The sequence below is a fragment of the Sceloporus occidentalis genome, unplaced genomic scaffold, assembly GCF_023333645.1.
Source record: "Sceloporus occidentalis isolate IW3139 unplaced genomic scaffold, rSceOcc1.0.p SCAF_5, whole genome shotgun sequence".
NCBI classification, from domain to species: domain Eukaryota; kingdom Metazoa; phylum Chordata; class Lepidosauria; order Squamata; family Phrynosomatidae; genus Sceloporus; species Sceloporus occidentalis.
This window is the reverse complement of record NW_028316985.1, coordinates 45,400,325-45,418,508: the sequence shown is the minus strand read 5'-3', so window position 1 is coordinate 45,418,508 and position 18,184 is coordinate 45,400,325.

Sequence of the window (18,184 nt, the reverse complement as noted above, 5' to 3'; positions counted from 1 at the left end):
TTGACAATGTATTCCTTTTCTCAGGTCCAAAAAACACTGCAAAAATAATCCAGTTTGAGACTACTTTAACTGCCTTGACTCAATGCTAGGAAATTCTGGAAACTGTAGTTTAGTGAGACATTTAGCCTTCTCTGACAGAAAGCTCTGATGCCACAGCAAACTATAATTCCCAGAATTCCCTAGCACTGAGCTAAAGCAGTCTCAAACTGGAATATTTCTGCAGTGTTTTAGACCATTGTCTCCATTCATCCCTATTATGATCTATTTCCCCCTTTCCTTCTTTTAGCATTGGTCTTGCCATTAGACTACACCAGTTGGCTGTCTAACATAGTAACTTTTGTGTGTCCTCAGATGGAATTTAATATTATTATTATTGCTTTTTTAGTACCAGAAAGGATGAGAGGTGCTTCTGAAATTTTCTTTGTCACTTTCCAAAAAATCTCAACTGGTCTTGATTACTCCGCATCTTGATTTTGGCAACTATTTCTTCCTGTACTCCAGACACACAGGACAGCACTATCAAATGTTATTCAGTGTGGTAGCACTATTGGCAGAATACATAAGCTGTGCATGGGTGTGCTTGGTAAACAAAGTAGTTGTACAAAGGAAAGAGAATTGCTGGGGGAAATGTGATGACTTATGAATCACTGCCCCAAACAGAATGGTGTCCATACATAATTATTGTAATAATATTCGTATCCTTTACAGATAATGAAAGATTGAATAATTAAGTACTATTTTCCATAAATCAAATATAGATGTACATTTTTTAAAACCCGAGATTAAAGCCTCAAATTTTGCAAGGAAATGGTTGAAAATGTATGACTTTTCTTGATTAAAAATTATTTAGTATCAGTTTCCCTTTATATTATGCAATGCTGAGTGTTCCTAAAAGGAATATTCATATTCTAAGGGTTAATCAAAATGCAGGAACAAAGCTGCATGGAAAAGCTTTTCTGTTCCAGATTGCTTTCAGAATTTCCAGCCTGTTTGCCAGCAAGACAGCATTGTATTGCAATTTGTGAATCCTGAGAAAAAGTCAAGCTTCCAAAAAGGACATGCCTTTTCCATTACTTAAGTGAGGTTTCAATGACAGATATAATTCTCAGCTTTTATATCTGTATTTCTAGACCTAGATTCTCCACAATATCTCTTTTTCCAAAGGAAGATTCTTCTCTCATTTTTAAATGTTGGCTTTGTAAGTGGGTGAGATTTTTGTGACGAGATTGTATTCTGTTTAGGATTTTATTTCCACCCTTCAAAAAATTCACTAGTGACTTAAATATTTTTCATCCATTGTTATACACCAGAATCTAACTATTTTCCTGAAGAATGTTGTTTGGGCTAACTATTTTTGAATGAATTGTTACCTGAACCACTTAAGAGTTCCATGCCCCCCACCCCATTTTATATATAACTGCTACCTACAGGACCATTGATCTCTTGGATTTTAGAATATCAATCTTTTCTTATTTCAATGATTTATGACCAAACCATCTAACATCTTCTATACTTTCATTAAGTTTATCTGGTTTCTTTGCATCTATAAATATTCATCTCTAGAAAGAATATTGGGGAAAAATGATCAAAATGTGTTTCTTGAATGTCAAGAATCCCTGGTGAGAAGACCCCTAGATCCAAAATTTGCACAAGATTGTTTTGCACAAAAAACAGTATTTTCGTGCAGGAAACAGTATTTTTGTGCTGAATATTTGTGCTGTGCTGCCTCTTCCAGAAAGCTTCTTCTTTTAAAGAAAATGATATTTTCTCCATAGAAATACCACATGTGAATTTTGCAAAGCTTGCATCTACACTGAAGAATTAAGGCAGTTTGTCACTGGTTTAACTGCCACAGCTCAATGTGATGGAATTCTGGGATTTGTAATCTTGTGAGATATTTAGCCTTCTCTCTCAAATAGATCTGGTGCCACAAGAAACCAAGAATCCTATGATTTTATGGGATGGAGCCATGACAGTTAAAGTGGTGTCAAATTGCATTAATTTTGGAGTGAGGCAGCAGCCTAAGTCACCATTATAGCCAGAGCAGAACAGACAAATGCTGCAATTGGGCCCCTGTAGTGATAGGACATTATGCTCTGTATTGGCATTGCAGGAACATTTGTGGATTAGGGTTTCTCATACCGGTCTCTTTTCAGTCCAGCAGAAAATTCTCCTCCCTCCAGATATCAATTTGGGGTAGTTACTGGTAAGAAATTGTTTGGACTTCAATGGCAGATGCATCCATAAGGAAGTTATGAATACATTGATGAAAGGGTTGGGCCTTTTTTTAAAAACCACATTATCAGAGGCCTGAGATTTTCAGAACTGATGGCATTCATCATCAGTGGGTGAGAGCCCTATTGGCTGGTCTGATAGGACAAGTGTCTAAGCAGACACCCATTGTCTGTGGTAGTGGGAGGAGAAAAGTAAGATTATGGTCAACTCATGACACCCATTTTGGTGTCCTCACTTTAAGTCATGCAAATTAAGGGATTCCCTGAGTTTGTCTTCCATTAGGGCTGTTTTGAGAGCAACTCAGGCCCGATCCAGATGGGCGTATAGTGCATCCTCGTCACATGCTAGGGGTTGGCTGAGGGTACACTGCCCATACATGCCTCACCTCAGCAGGTGACGAGGACGTCAAAATGACTAATCAAATCCATCAAAATGGCAAAAATGACAAATTGACTGATATACTGCTCAAAGAAGAAATGGGTTAATACTTTAATATTATTAGAAGTCATGGGTAAATACTTATTGGAGTGTAAATTCTATGTTATTGTATTGGACAGAATTTTTTGCAGAGATTATCAATAAAGGAGAGGGAGGAGGAGGAGGAGGAGGAGGAGAAGAAGAACTTACTAGTTTGATTATCAGGAGAAATGTCCATGCACAAATAAACACACACACATACACACACACAGTCTAAACAAGTTGGAAGTCTTAACGATGAATCATAGAATATAGAATCATAGAGTTGAAGATACAGCAAGGGCCATCCAGTCCAACCCCCTGCCATGCAGGAACTCTCAGTCAAAGCATAACACCCTTGCATTCTAGTTTCTGTGTAAAGCTTTAGCTATTATTATTTAAAATGTTATTATGGAGTGATGCTTAGACACACACACACACACACACACACACACACACACACACACACACGGCAAGTAAATGAATTGTGAATTTCTAAATGGCAGCCAAAGTTTTTGGCTGATAACTCTTTACTATTGGCTCCAAACAGACTTATTGAAGAAGTGAAATCTTTGGACCAGATGACAGATCTGTGTTTTTTTCTTTTTAAAGTAGTATTAGCTACTTAGAAAAAGCACAACAAAGTTTAAAACATGTTGTGTGACATTGTCAAAGTATTATTCATTATTCATTATGCTTGCTTTGTATTGCTCTCATCCTCTATGACTGTTTGTGTTCTTGTTAAAATCCCAGACATGTGAAGACACTTCCAAGATGCCTTAACTGAGAAAGTTTGTGCTAGACAGTCTGTCTGTTCTATTTTATGCTCTACAGCTTCACAAGAAAAATGATATAAACAAGGACATATGATGGGAACAATCCAGAAAAGCTAGGCACATGAACATTCCATTGGAAAAGCACATTGTTTAATCCCTTTTGTGCCCATAGATTCAGTTTGACTTGGATACGTCACTATTTATATGCATTGCACTGAAGTTGGTTGAAAAAGAGAGTTTGCTTTGTTATCGTTATCTCTCACAGTGTCATATATATATATATATATATATATATATATATATATATATATATATGGATTAGTTCCAAAGGCACACCTCCATTTTCAGAAGGCATTTTTGAATGATGGAACAGTTCTTGGTTATTTTCCACACTGTGCACTATAGCATGGGAGGAGAACATGAAAGTCTTCCAAGGTTCTTGGCCTGTTATTCTCATCTTCTGTCACCACCAGCTATATTGGCAAGAGCCAGTGAGAGGCGCAGTCCAATAACATCTGAAAAGCCATTCCTATAGTATCCCATAGAAAAGGTGAAACTAAACCAGAAAATCTCTTTAGCTTGCCACATAGTCACCTACATACTCTTATGTAAACATTTGCCTGATTAAATATAACATACGGCTATTAATCTTAGTTTATTCCTGTATTTAAGAATGGAGAGTTTCAAAAATGTTCTTCCTGCAGGGCATATTTTTCATTTTTCTTCCATCTTGGGACTTTTATTCTGTGTGTGGCAGGGCAGGGGGGGACTGAAGAATTTTGCACTGTCTAAAACATTGTGGATGTTTTGCTGCTCTTGTTGCTTTGGCAAAAGCAAAGTTTGTTTGCACTTTTCATGAAGGATGTGAAATTATTTGAGGAAGTTGAAATTTTTCTCAATATTTTCCTTTTAAATTATCAAGACAGGTTTATTTTATGTCCAAGACAAAAAATATGAGTAAGCATCTTTACATACCTGCTGTGTGAACTATCACACACACACACTTAAATAAGCATGTGCGGTGCATGTGATTTCTTTCCACTCATGGGTCTTTGGATCCAACCCTATCTTATATCCTTATTCATGATGTTCTCAGCAGAAAATCTCCAGGAACCTCATAAGATGAATATAAAACTTTAAAAATGTTCGAAGCATACTATCAGGAAATACCTCAGAGGTAATGTGATAGACTATGGAAGATATCAACTGATTTCATAAATTGCTTATACAGTGTGCCCTTGGCATACAGTACATGCCCTCACCGCAGATGGTTTTAAGCTTACATGGATGGCAAGGGGCATGTACAAAATGGGAGCACGCCACCATTGAACTCAATGAGACTCCAGCATATGTGAAATTTGCCGTAGGTGGGAGGGTCCAGAACGGATCCCTTGTGAATGGCAAGGGCAGATTATAGGCTTCCCAGAGTAATCTAGCTGATCAATAAAAAAGCCATTGCCCTGATCTTGCAAAAGATCCTCTTAGCCCCCGCCCCGGGCACCGCCACTGCCACTTGAAAGAGGTGCTGATTACTGAAGGAAGGGTCAGGTGGCAGTCACACACTATTACTTGCAGTATATTGTCTAAAATGGCATTTACACTGAAGCATATATACAAAATTGTAGAGGAACTAAATGGTGACTGCTGGCTTTTTTGGATCAACAGCCATGATTGATGGTATTTCGATAAATATTTTATTCTACCAATATGTCATATTTTTAAAATTTATTACATCTGTATGTCACCTTGTTCCCAATGAGCTTGAGGTGACACACATGAATCTTTTCCTTGCCACATTATCCTCATGACAATCTCATGAGATAAGGTAGGCTGGGAGAGCATGGCCAGTCCATATAACACAGTGAGTCTAATGGCCTTTTGGCAAGTTGACTTTGGATTTCTTGAATCCCAGTCCAACACTAATATCAGTATTCACACTGGTTCTAAATTTTTAAAAAAAGTTTATTGTTTTTTAAAAAAATATTCAAAATTATATCTTGACTACATGGTCATGGCTTCCTAAGATGATTGCAGGGAGGCTAATTCTATTTAAAACTCAGTTAATAATATTTTTCTTCTGGGACTAATAAATTAATCTTACATTGGTCCAAAACACATTGCAGAAATAATCCAGTTTGAGATCACTTTAATTGTCCGGGCTCACTGCTAGGGAATCATGGGAATTGTAGTTTATTGTGGCACTAGAGTTCTCTGATAGAGAAGGCTAAATCTCTCACAAAACATCACTTCCCAGAATTCCCTAGCATTGAGCCAGGGCAGTTAAAGTGGTCTCAAATTGGATTATTTCTGCAGTGTGTTTGGACTATTCAAAATCAAAAGATTAAATATTCCAGAGTTTCATTTTTGAAGACAACTATATAGCTGGCCTCAGCATTTCCAATAAAGTCATTTTCTATGCTTGAGATGTCAATGTTACATATCACACAACTTTTTAAAAGGAATGAAACCAAAGTTGAATTACTGCCAGTAATCTTGCAACAATTAAATTTGTCAATAAGAGGCTAAATCCAATTTAGTCCCAACTAAAGTAAGCTCACTGAACCAATGAAACTTACAGAAATGTTGATTTATCAAGTTTCTATTGATTCAGAAGATCTTTAATTGTGACTAACAATTCTAACAATTTGATTTAAACCATGAAATTTCAGGTAATTTGATTAATTCAGTTCAGGTCAGTGGGAAAACTGCTCCTAAAATAATAAAATGAGAGTGACTCAGTCATAATAATATGTCACAGGAGTTATCTAGGCTAGTTGTCTGTGAGAACTAAGCAAATCACAGCAGTAAAATCACACCCATACATATGAATATAGCATGTCTATTAAAGTAAATACTTTATACTAGGACTTTTACCCAAGCTTTATTTCGATTAACTTATTGGGTGTGATTTTGTCATTCCAAACTTCCCCTGCCATTACACAGACTATTATTTATTCTGTTTATTTATAGCCTAATAAGGAACTCAGAGGGGCAAAACAGACCAGCACTTTGTGCTCGCCTGCATGTGTGGTAGGGTTGAAATTGAGCGGAGCATCCACACGCTCCAAGCCCTACTTTCTCTGCTGGAGCACCATCATGGTGCATGCCCATCCAAATGGCGCACACCATAATGACGTCCCTCGAGCACAGTGCACAAATGGCACTGGGCGGAAGGGGCATCATCATGATGCATGAACACACCTGTGGTGCCCCTTCTCAGATGCAAAAAGAACCTACCAGATAGTGGGTTATTTTTGCTCCCACCACAGGCCACGGCATCTGGTTGCTGCGGCCTCCATCTGGGCCTCAAAGGGGTAGCATTGAGCCACATGTCCATAGAGGCCCAGAACTTTCTGAGTCATAGAAGTTGTTATTTAATTTGTTGGTGTTGTTGTTGCAATATTTTTCTTACCCTACAACCTAACTTGGGAATAAGACTATTTTTTGCTGCTTCATTTGAGGGAGGAAAACGTTTCTCCCTCTAATGATGGTGGATGGAGGGAGGGCATTCTTCTTTTTCAGACTAGGCCTGGTGGAGCTGGCCTGCCCTTTTCTCGCTCTGAATGATAGTGGATGGAGGGAGGGCCCTTCTTCTTTTTCAGGCAAGGCCTGATGGAATTGGCCTGCCCTTCTCTCCCTCTGGATGATGGTGGATGGAGGGAGGGCTTGTTGGTGGTGTGTGTCTTCAAGTCATTTCTGACTTATGCCAACCCTATCACAAAGTTAGGCTGCATCAATAGAAGTATAGTGTCTATCTAGATCAAGGGAAGTAATAGTGCCACTCTATTCTGCTCTGGCCAGCCCCCACCTGGAATATTGTGTCCAGTTCTGGGCACCACAATTTAAAAAGGATGTTGAGAAACTGGAACGTGTCCAAGGGAGGGCGACTAAAATGGTGAAAGGTCAGGAAACCATGCCCTATGAGGAATGACTTAGGGAGCTGGGGATGTTTAGCATGGAGAAGAGAAGGTTAAGAGGTGATGTGATAGCCGGGTTTAAATATTTGAAGGGATGTCATATTGAGGAGGGAGCTGACTTGTTTTCTGCTGCTCCAGAGACTAGAGTGTAGTGGAGTCTCCTTCCTTAGAGGTCTTTAAACAGAGGCTGGATGGCCATCTGTTGGGGATGCTTTGATTGAGATTTCCTGCATGACAGGGGGTTGGACTGGATGGCCCTTCTGATCTCTTCCAACTGTATGATTCTATGATACTATGTGTACATTCCCATCATCAAGACCTTCCAATTTCCCCTCTGTCCATAACTATTTCTAATGACTTATTGATTTTCTCACAGAATAATCAGATACAAACTATTTATTGTAATTAATAATATATATTTAACAGGATCAGATAGAATACCATAGATTTCTTTAAACTCTTCTCAAGCATATTATTATTATTATTATTATTATTAACATTTATTTATAGAGTGCTATAAATTTGCACAGTGCTTTACATAGTAAGGATAAAATAAAAAAAGGGGGGGGAAAGAATAAAAACCTGCCAAGCAGTGTACAGTCTAAAACAACAACATTACATGATTAAAACATTTCTAAAATAACTAGTATACAATAAAGACAAAGTAAGTAAAACTATTGTTTTCAGGACACTCATTTCATAAGGTTTCTTTCACTTTCAGCATCATGGCCTTTTTCTTTGCAGCAGGTTTGCTCATTCATGCAACAGATAATCTGACAGAATCTAACACATACTAATTTTAGCTCTTACTCTCCTTTCCCCCTCTCCAATAAAGAGTACTGATACCCAAGAGAACTATTAGAATTTTTCTTTCTTGCCAGCCTGGAACAATCTTAGATTTCACATGATTTTATCTGACAGGTGACTGCTAATTCCTCTCCTGACTAATGTAGGTAGATCCTACCTACATTTCTTTTTCTTTCATTCAAACAGAAGTCTTCCATCAAACAATGTGAATGGTCCCAGTGTCTTCAAGTCAGTCCCCAGAAACTCTCATAATCAACATGTTTAGGGCTTTTGTGGGAAATTCAAGTAATTTTGATAAGTTATTTAGATGTGGGTTTGAATTACAAAGATAATGATAGTTTAGCCATGTGCAGGCCAGGGCCATCACTAGGAGGATGGGAGAGAGTAGACCACATTGGGTGACACCTCAGAGAAAGAAGTAAAACAGCCTGGCCCTCTGCCCACTGCAGCTGCTGGGGGTGCCTTCGGGTCTGGTGGAACTGCTGGGTGGCCAGGAAAGGGAGGAGCTGATGGTGATGGCCACAGTGGTACCACAGACTCCCCCATCCTGTTGCTATTGCTTCCCTTTACTACCCAGCCAGCTGCTGGATGTCGGCAGCAGATACTGTAGCAAGCACTGTCTCCCCGTCAATAATTATTTGCTACCTTGGATTCTTTAACCTTGGCCAAGAGAACCCAATGCCATGGAGAAGCTCAAATGGTGCAGCAAGTCAGTTGCAAGCTTACCACAGAAGTCCCCCCACCCCACACACATATATGTGTATTCTTTTCTGTTGCCTTGGACTCTCTTGACCTCAAGCAAGAGTGCTCAAGGCCATGGTGATGAAAGCACAAGTTGTGTAGCCAGCCAACTTCAAGCTCACCACAGGCACCGCCGCCTTTCTTCTCTGCTGCCTTGAGTTCTCTCAACCTCAACCGAGACAGCCCACAGCCACAGAGAAGCCCAAATGGGAAAAGGTGGCACAGCAAGGTCATTGCAGCCAACAGTGGGGTGGGCAGCTACAGCTGGAACAGAGGGTGTGCCAGGCAGCTTTGGCGGGGTTATCACATCTGTCAAGAAGGGCAGACAGCAAGTATACCTCCCTGCTTGCTACCACTTCTACTTATGCCTCCCTTGCCCTTCCCTCTCCTCCCATTCTCTCCCCGTGTTATCTTGCCTGGTATGACTGCTTGCCTGGGGGTTACGACATGAGTTTAGCAGACTGGGATGAAACCAACTCTAGTGATGCTTCCAGTGCAGCTGATAGGGTTGTCCCATGAAATACAGAACAAAGCTCTTGTACCTTTAATAGCAGCATAGAAGAGGGACATAGGGGCTGGGCAGATGAGGGGAAAGGGGTGACAGGGTCACCCCTTTATCCCCACATCATTGTTGTGGCGACCACACATCGCAATAATGATGCACTCAGAAAAAGGAGCTGTGAAACACGGCTCCTTTTTCTGCCATTGCCAAGGCACCATTAGCACCCTGGAGAGGAGCAGTGACATCTGTTGTGCACCATGCCATTTGGACATGACACACAACATACATCTAAAGATGCATGCCCCAAAATGGTGCTGGGAGAGCGTGCTAGCACCTGTCTGTACCAGGCCGTAGTTATTCAAAGATGGTGACATAACTTTTGAAAGTGGAATAATGACAAAATACATTTTGAAGAAGTTTATTATTTGTTTTATGTTCTACGTTGTAATTAGTTATGAAGTTATTTGCTATGTGTTGTGAAGTTGTATGCTGTGTTATATTATTATGTTACATTGTTACTTTGGTCTATTGATGTTTGTCTATTTGCAGTTTTATTAATCAAATTTAATTTTTTAAAAAATGGAAAAGTAATCTCAGTGAGGAAAAAACCCAATGTAGATGTAAAGAAGTCTTTATGACTTCTAATTAGAGATGATCTGTACTTCCTGAACTAACCATAGACTGGAATTTTAAAACCAAAATCCAACTGTTAGGCCCTTTGGAACATGCCTGTTGAATCGTTAGAACTTACATATGTGTTGGCATACCACGTTCGTACTGACTTAATAAATGGGTCTCCTAGAATTGGCAATTAGATTTATCTACCAGCTTTTGAAACTTCCTAATAATGTAACAGAATTTTCTGCTCAAAAAACAAATTAAGATAACTTAACAGTATGAATATACTGGAGTCATTCATTCAAACAAAATACATGAAAAATATTTGCTTTGTTACATAACTAAATATGAATTTTTACTTTTTAAAATTGAGAGATTATTGAGGAAAGAAGATGGAACAGGCTTCCGATGTACATCTGTCATAGTGTCATAGGAATAAATATAATAGTAAAACAGATGGATTCACTCTTACCTAGACCAGTTCAGTAAAAAATTAATAAAACATAAACACATGTTGACAAAGGAAGATTTTACTAACATTTTGAAAAGTGAACAGGTTGTTATCAACCAAATAAGTTTAGCTACAGAGTTTAAGACAGTTTAACTGTTTGTAAATTTTGATACATCCACATAAGATCCATATCAATTTAACTCCTTTGGTTAACCAAATTGACTCATTGCTTTAGGATGATGTGGGCATGTTCTTATCAGACTTAAATTCCTTGAATTTGTGTTGATTTCTGTAAGTTAATGAAACCTAAATATCTGTCAATGAAATTAATAAGATTTCGAAATGTATTACTGTGCATCTGAAAGAAAAAGCTGGAAAATTACAAATGAAATAAGTAAGTAATACTTTATAGGAACAAAGGAACACCACCCAAGAGTAGACTTGCACATTTCTTTTGTTTGTTTAGAATACGTGAGGGCAATACATCAAAGGCATATTTTCAGTCTCAGTATTAAGCTTTTAATGTTGACTCCATTTAAATCATTTGAACTGTGATCATATTTGAGCATTGGCAATATATAAGCTTGTACATGTTTTCCCATAAGCATGTTGAGGCTTTGAATATTTGGCAAAAGTTATCATGGCTAAACTTTAAAGACTGTATGAAAAAAATACAGAGAAGTTTACAGACTGTTCCTGTGAATACATCAGCATAAGACAAAAGGACTGTTTTCAGCTGTTTCTCAAATCAAAATCATTCCTCATAAAACATTCTTCAATTCTTTTTTTTAAAAAACAACTAAAATATTCCTTGACAAGAAAGCTAGATAAAGAAGGCTGAGATCTTGCATGAAGGCTTCCTCTGTGCCAGTGTTCTTCCACACACTTCCTCTGAACAGCTTTTACAAAAAGGGCATTTTCACATCCAGTATTGCATTATGTGGGTGTGATCTGTGAAGAACATGCAGGTGTGTTTACTCCATGAAATTCTAGTGAGTTTTGTAACTGTGGATTCATAGGATTCATCCCTTTCAGAGGCTGTCCAAAGAATGTTCTCATCACACTCCCCAAGTGATTTCCTCCACATGAAATAATCAGATTATGTGTGTCTGTGTGATGTAATTTTGCAAGCTGTGGAGGAAATTTATATCTTTTAGAGCTGTCAATTGTGCTTTACAATTTAGAAGCCTGTTTTCTGCCCACCACTCTGAAAAGTGACATTAGAATTTAAAAATCATTCTTCTTCTTATCCTCATTCTGCTTTTTTTCTCATTAGAAATGTGCACATGATATGAGCTACACCATATAGATGAGAAATTAGATACTTGCCATGGAGGGGAGTCACCACAATAAAGACCACAATGCATCTCAATTGGAAGGGAAAAGGCCACAACTTCATTAACAACAAGAGCTGTGAAGTAGGGTTGGTCCACAAAGCATGAGGTCTAGATCTGTCATCAATCATCCCCAAACCCATTTGTTTGGTCACGGCCAAGCTTCAGGATGATAAAGAGGAAGCCAGTTAAATGCCCCTCCACTTCTCAGGCTGATCGTATGTTCACATCTCTGCCCCTTGTCACTGGGGGACACTGAATAAATGTTGCCCCCACAATGCCAACACCACATGATCCCAGCACTCCCAGGTCCCCAGTGGACTCCTGATCCAGTGCTACGCAGCCCTGGAAACCATGCTGACCAGGTCCAAGATCTATATTACCACCCCTTGAAAAGGTGTGATAGCACAGCCCCAAGCCCCAACAAAGGAAGGGAGGGTGGGATGAGCTGAATTGGAATGGCACTGTCAATGGGTGCCACACGGCCTTTTGTAGGCCCATGGACCAAGGAGGGGTGGAAATTCTACCTCTCTCTGGCCGTTCTGCCTATCACAGGCACTGCCTGCCGTGGTACCACCAATCAGGTGGCATTTCCACCCCTGGCACGCTCTGGGAGTTGTAGTCCCATCACCAGGGGGAAGTATTGCCCTTCCTGTTCCCCACTGACCAATTACAACCTGGCTAGCCCGGCACAAGGCTTGCTGGGACTTTGCCAGGCCAAGATGATGCCCAGACAGTGGCTCCTGCCCTGCAGCAGCAACCAGGCTGGCCCGGTAAGTTGGGTGACCCTCTTTCCTTTAGATATTTTCATTCTGCACAATGGCTATAACTTAAGAGGATTACAAGAAAGTTGCACACCAGTATGTGTATAATAAAGATATTTCAGACATGAAACAACATTTTTGTTCATTTTCTCTAACCTCCCCCCAAAACAAATGTATTTAAATGTGCTCAGCAACAAAATCTTCTCTCAGTTTACACCAATCCCCTGGTTCAACTTCTGGGTTTCATAGCATGTTATACTCAAATGTTCCACAAGTAGAAGGCTGCAAAAGAAGTTTCCTCCTTCCCCATGACAAGGAGCTCATCCAGCATTAGAAGGAGAATCACATCTGATCAAGTGGAGGAAATTGGTGTGAATGGAGCTCTACTAAGAGGAGGTGCCTCAGGTTTGCATGATTCATGTCACCCCAAAAATGGATTCTTCATCCTATTCATCAATCAATTTCAGTTCCTTCTTTCCTTTTATTAAAAAAAAGTGTGTGTGTATATGTGCATTGACTGGTATGACCCAGGAACACTGTAGGGTCCTTTTTTGAAATCTAGGATGTACCATTAGTTCAGAGTAATCAGAATGCTGATTTCATGGGTTTCTGAATGTTGATATTAATGCTTGTTTATGATTTTTAAAGGTTTTTTAAAGGTTTTGTATACTGAAATAAAATGCTTGCTGTAGTGTTTACAGAAACTCCCAGTCCACTGTGGCTTCCCACTGGATCTGCAAATTCCCTTTGTTCTTATTATAAATGGTGATATTGATTCACTGGAGCAGAACCTTCTTTATCAGAGTGATTGTGTGAAGTTGCCTTAACCAGGCCAGTGGTCTGTCTAGTGTACAGTCATCTAAAGTGCTAATAACAGTTTCCCATGCTCTCAGACTGTGTATTCACAGTCCTGCCTGGGGATGCCAAGAGCTGAACATGAGACCCTCTGCAGTGAAAAGCATGTTCTTCACCACTGTGCTGTAACCCATCCCAGCAGTTTGTGTGCTTGTACTAAATCCTCATGGATGGAAAAAGCCTGAAAGTTACACCCTAGAAAACTAAGTGGAAAATATGGCTGCCCCAGCCCCATTTTCAAGCAGATTAAGGAGTTCTTCCATTTCACTTTAAAAAAAAAAGTCCCACTGAACTCAACAAGACTAAAATACCTCAAAATACTTAAGCTGACCTCTGTCAAAATGCCTTACAAATTAACTTAACCGACAAACCTGAGGCAGGGATCTTATGCCTGCATTTTTTTAAAAGAAATCTCTTCTATGTTATGTCAGTGAGAGAAAATTGAAATGGCAATTCAAGAGGTAGAGCAGCGGAACAGAGAAGCTTGATATAAAGCTAGGACTACCATCTAGTGTTCAGAGAGTGAGCCTGCATCCAAATATTTATGGATCTTTTGTAAATTCCCTCTTTCCTCTTCCTACATTATTTTGGAATTATGAAGCTACATAATGAAGAAATGTACTATGAAGCAACATTATATTGTCTGCTCTGGCTATGTATATGAAAGACCTAAAGTGGATATTTCCCCCCTCCTTTTTTTCCTTTTTTTTTTTTTTTTTTTTGCTATATATGATCCTTAAGTTAAGGGATGACCCTGTCCTTAGGCAGAATGAAGCAACTGCATCAGGCAATTGATTTTCGGTATCACAACACAGTGGCAAACTAATTGTTATATTACATTTTTACTGCTTCATCAGGACTGACGGAGACACTTCTAAGATTGGTTGCTTATCTGCCAATATAGTATGACTGGCTTTATGTGTACAAACTAAACTGTATACCTGGGCATCAAGGCAGGATAGGGAGGTTCTATTTGCCATGTCATATAAGCATTTGCTCTCAGTTGGTCCTGTATAAACTAGAAATTGTAAGTATTCATCATATGGCTGAAAATCGTATGACTGCAAAACATAAATGTTACAACACAAGCCCTCCCTCTACTCCAATGTCAACTTATTGTGTTTCCAGTCTCTGTTTAAACAGTTACTTATTTCTGAGGATGAAAATAAGCATCATGAATGTTAAGATAAAACCTGACTGGTACATGTTGTGTGGAACTGCTAATTAAATTTCTTCACACCATGTAAGGCAAGCAGTTCTAGATATTTTCTGCATATTTTCATGTAGTAGGAAGCATCATTACGCCAAAGGGATATTATGCTCCCTCCCACCAATACTCAGAGAGAGAGAGAGAGAGAGAGAGAGAGAGGGAGAGAGGGAGAGGGAGAGAGAATTAATTTATATTGAATATACAAAACTGAAGGGGAACAAGTGTGACACCAAGTGGCCATTGTGGTTAGATAGATGAAACTCAGCTTCTGACCTCTTTCAAGACACAATCAAATAAATCCATCTGAATGAGAACTGAATTTGGAGAAATTTGAGGCTCTGAACAGGAAATTCAGCCCCTTTGTGGTAGGTGTGTTCACAAATCACAGGAATTACAAAGTTTGCCATTATTATTCAATACAGAAGTATTTTTTAGCAGAGAAGATAGATGCCTTGAACAACGAATGGCTGAAAGGAACATTATATGTGTTTGCACCAATAAAAATCATTCAAACAGTCTTAAATAAAATTCAGATGAAGAAAGCTCATGTAATATTGATAGCTCCAAATTGACCATGGTATCTTCTAACTGAACAATTGCTAATCAGTCATCCAGTTCAGTTATCAGAGAGAGTAGATTTGTTAACTCAAGGCCTGATTTGGCACTCAAACCCAGATCGGCTAAAATTAACTGCATGGGAATTGAGAGGATGAAGCTAGAAAAATGTGATTACACATCTCAAGTTCTAGACACCATAATGGCTTCTAGGAGATAACTCCACAGGAAATATATAATCATACTACACCAGTGCTTAAGCACTGGTAAATCGCCTCTCAAATGTTGAAGAAGCGCATTCACAGGAAATTCCTCTCCCCGAACGATTCAGTGAATCAGAATCATAGACTCATAGAATCATATTGTTGGAAGAAACTGCAAGGGCCATCCAGTCCAACCCCCTGCCATGCAGGAAATCGCAATCAAAGAATCCCTGACAGATGGGCATCCAGTCTCTGTTTAAAGACCTCTAAGGAAGGAGATTACACTAGACTCTGAAGGAGTTTGTTCCACTGTTGAACAGTTCCTTTCTGTCAGGAAGTTCCTCCTAATGTTGAGGTGGAACCTCTTTCCCATAATTTGCATCCATTGCTCCGGGTCCTAGTCTTTGGAGCAGCAGAAAACAAGCTAGCTCCCTCCTCAACATGAAATCCCTTCAAGTATTTAAATACGGCTATCATATCACCTCTTAACCTTCTCTTCTCCAGGCTAAACATCTCCAGCTCCCTAAGTCATTCCTCATAGGGCATGGTTTCCAGACCCTTCACCATTTTAGTTGCCCTCCTTTGGATACGCTCCAGTTTCTCCACATCCTTTTTAAATTGTGATGCCCAGAATTGGACACAATATTCCAGGGGGGGGGGGGGGGCTCACCAGAGCAGAATAGAGTGGAACTATTACTTCCCTTGATCTAGACACTATACTTCTATTGATGCAGCCTAAAATCGCATCAATATCGCATTGTTAGCTGCCGCATCACACTGTTGACTCATGTTTAATTTGTGCTCTATGTGGACTCCTAGATCCCTTTCACACATAGTCTCATTCAGCCATGTGTCACCCATCCTATATCTATGCATTTCATTTTTCTGCCCTAAGTGCAGTACCTTACATTTCTCTGTGTTGAAATTCATTTTATTAGCTGTGGCCCAGCTTTCTAGTCTATTCAGGTCATTTTGAATGTTGATCATGTCCTCAGGGGTATTAGCTACTCCTCCTAATTTGGTGTCATCTGCAATTTTGATAAGTATGCTCCCAATTCTGTCATCCAAGTCATTGATAAAGATGTTGAATAGCACTGAGCCCGGGACAGAACCCTGTGGGACCCCACTGGTCACTTCTCTCCAGGATGAAAAAGAGCCATTGTTGAGCACCCTTTGGGTTCAGCCAGTCAACCAATTACAAATCCATGTAACAGTTACTTTGTCTAGCCCACATTTCATTAGCTTGTTTGCAAGAATGTAATGGGGAACCTTGCCAAAAGCCTTACTGAAATCAAGATATACTATATCCATAGCATTCCCTATATCTACCAAGCTGGTAATTTTATCAAAAAAAAGAGATTAGATTTGTCTGGCATGACTTCTTTCTCTGAAACCCATATTGACTTTTTGTGATTATGGCATTGCTTTCTAGACTCTCTGTTTAATGAGCTGCTCCAGAACCTTTCCTGGTATAGATATCAGACTAACTGGATGATAATTGTTGGGATCCTCTTTTTCCCCCCTTTTGAAGATGGGGACAACAGTTGTCCTCCTCCAGTCTGCTGGGCCTTCTCTTGTTCTCCAGGAATTCTCAAAGATTATTGCCAATGGCTCCGATAGTACATTAGCCAGTTCTTTTAATACTCTTGGATGTAGTTCATCAGGTGCTGGAGACTTATATTCATTTAGATTAACCAGGTATTCCTGTACTATCTCTTTACTTATTCTGTGCTGAAATTCCCCTATTCTGTTCTCTGCTCCATTTTCCTCAGGTTGAGCACCCTTTGCCTTTTCTGAGAAGACTGAAGCAAAGAAGGTGTTGAGTAATTCTGCCTTTTCTCTATCCCCTGTTAGCATTTTGCCATCTTCTCCACACAGTCCCCCTACCATTTCCTTCTTCTTCCTTTTGCTGTGGACATACCCCCAAAAAGCCCTTTTTCATTTTCTTAACCTCTCTGGCACTCTCTAGACTCCCACAATTATGTCCCTGGTGTTTCCTTCCACTTTAATTTTTATCCAGAAGCTCTCCACCTGACTTCCAACATTGATGTGGATCTCTTCACTGGTGTAAATGTCCCTGACGTATAAGGCTATTCCTCCTCCTTACCTGTTTGGCCTATTTCTCTTGAAACGGTTATACCCCTGTATTGCTACATTCCAATCATGAGTCTCATCCCACCAGGTTTCAGTAATGCATATTATATCATACTTGCTTTGTTGTGCTATGAGTTCAAGTTCATCTTGCTTATTTCCCATGCTCTGTGCATTAGTGTAGAGACATCGCAGACCATGGGTCACCCCTACTTGCTACCTGTGCAAGTTATTTTGCCTCCCACTTTTGAGTCCTTGCACTGTTTGTCTTGCTCCCTTTATAACCTCTATGACAGTTTGACTATTTTCTCCAGACCTTTTGCCTTCCAGAATACTGTCTCCCCCACATAACTCAGTTGAAAACCCTCCTGATCAAATTTTTGAGACTATTGGCAAAAACATTTTTGCCAACTGGCATGAGATGCAACCCATTCCTTGCCAGAGGTCCCTCCTCATGGACCCTCAGCCCATGATCCAAAAATCCAAATCGTTATTGGTGGCACCATCTGCAGAGCCAGTTATTCGCCTCTGCTATTTTCTTCTCCCTTCCTGTACCATGCCCTTTCTTTGACTGGGAGAAGAGATGAGATGACAACCTGTGCATCCATCTCTTTCAACTTCCTACCCAAAGCCTGACACTAGAGGGAGCTGACGATTCCCTGGCATTGA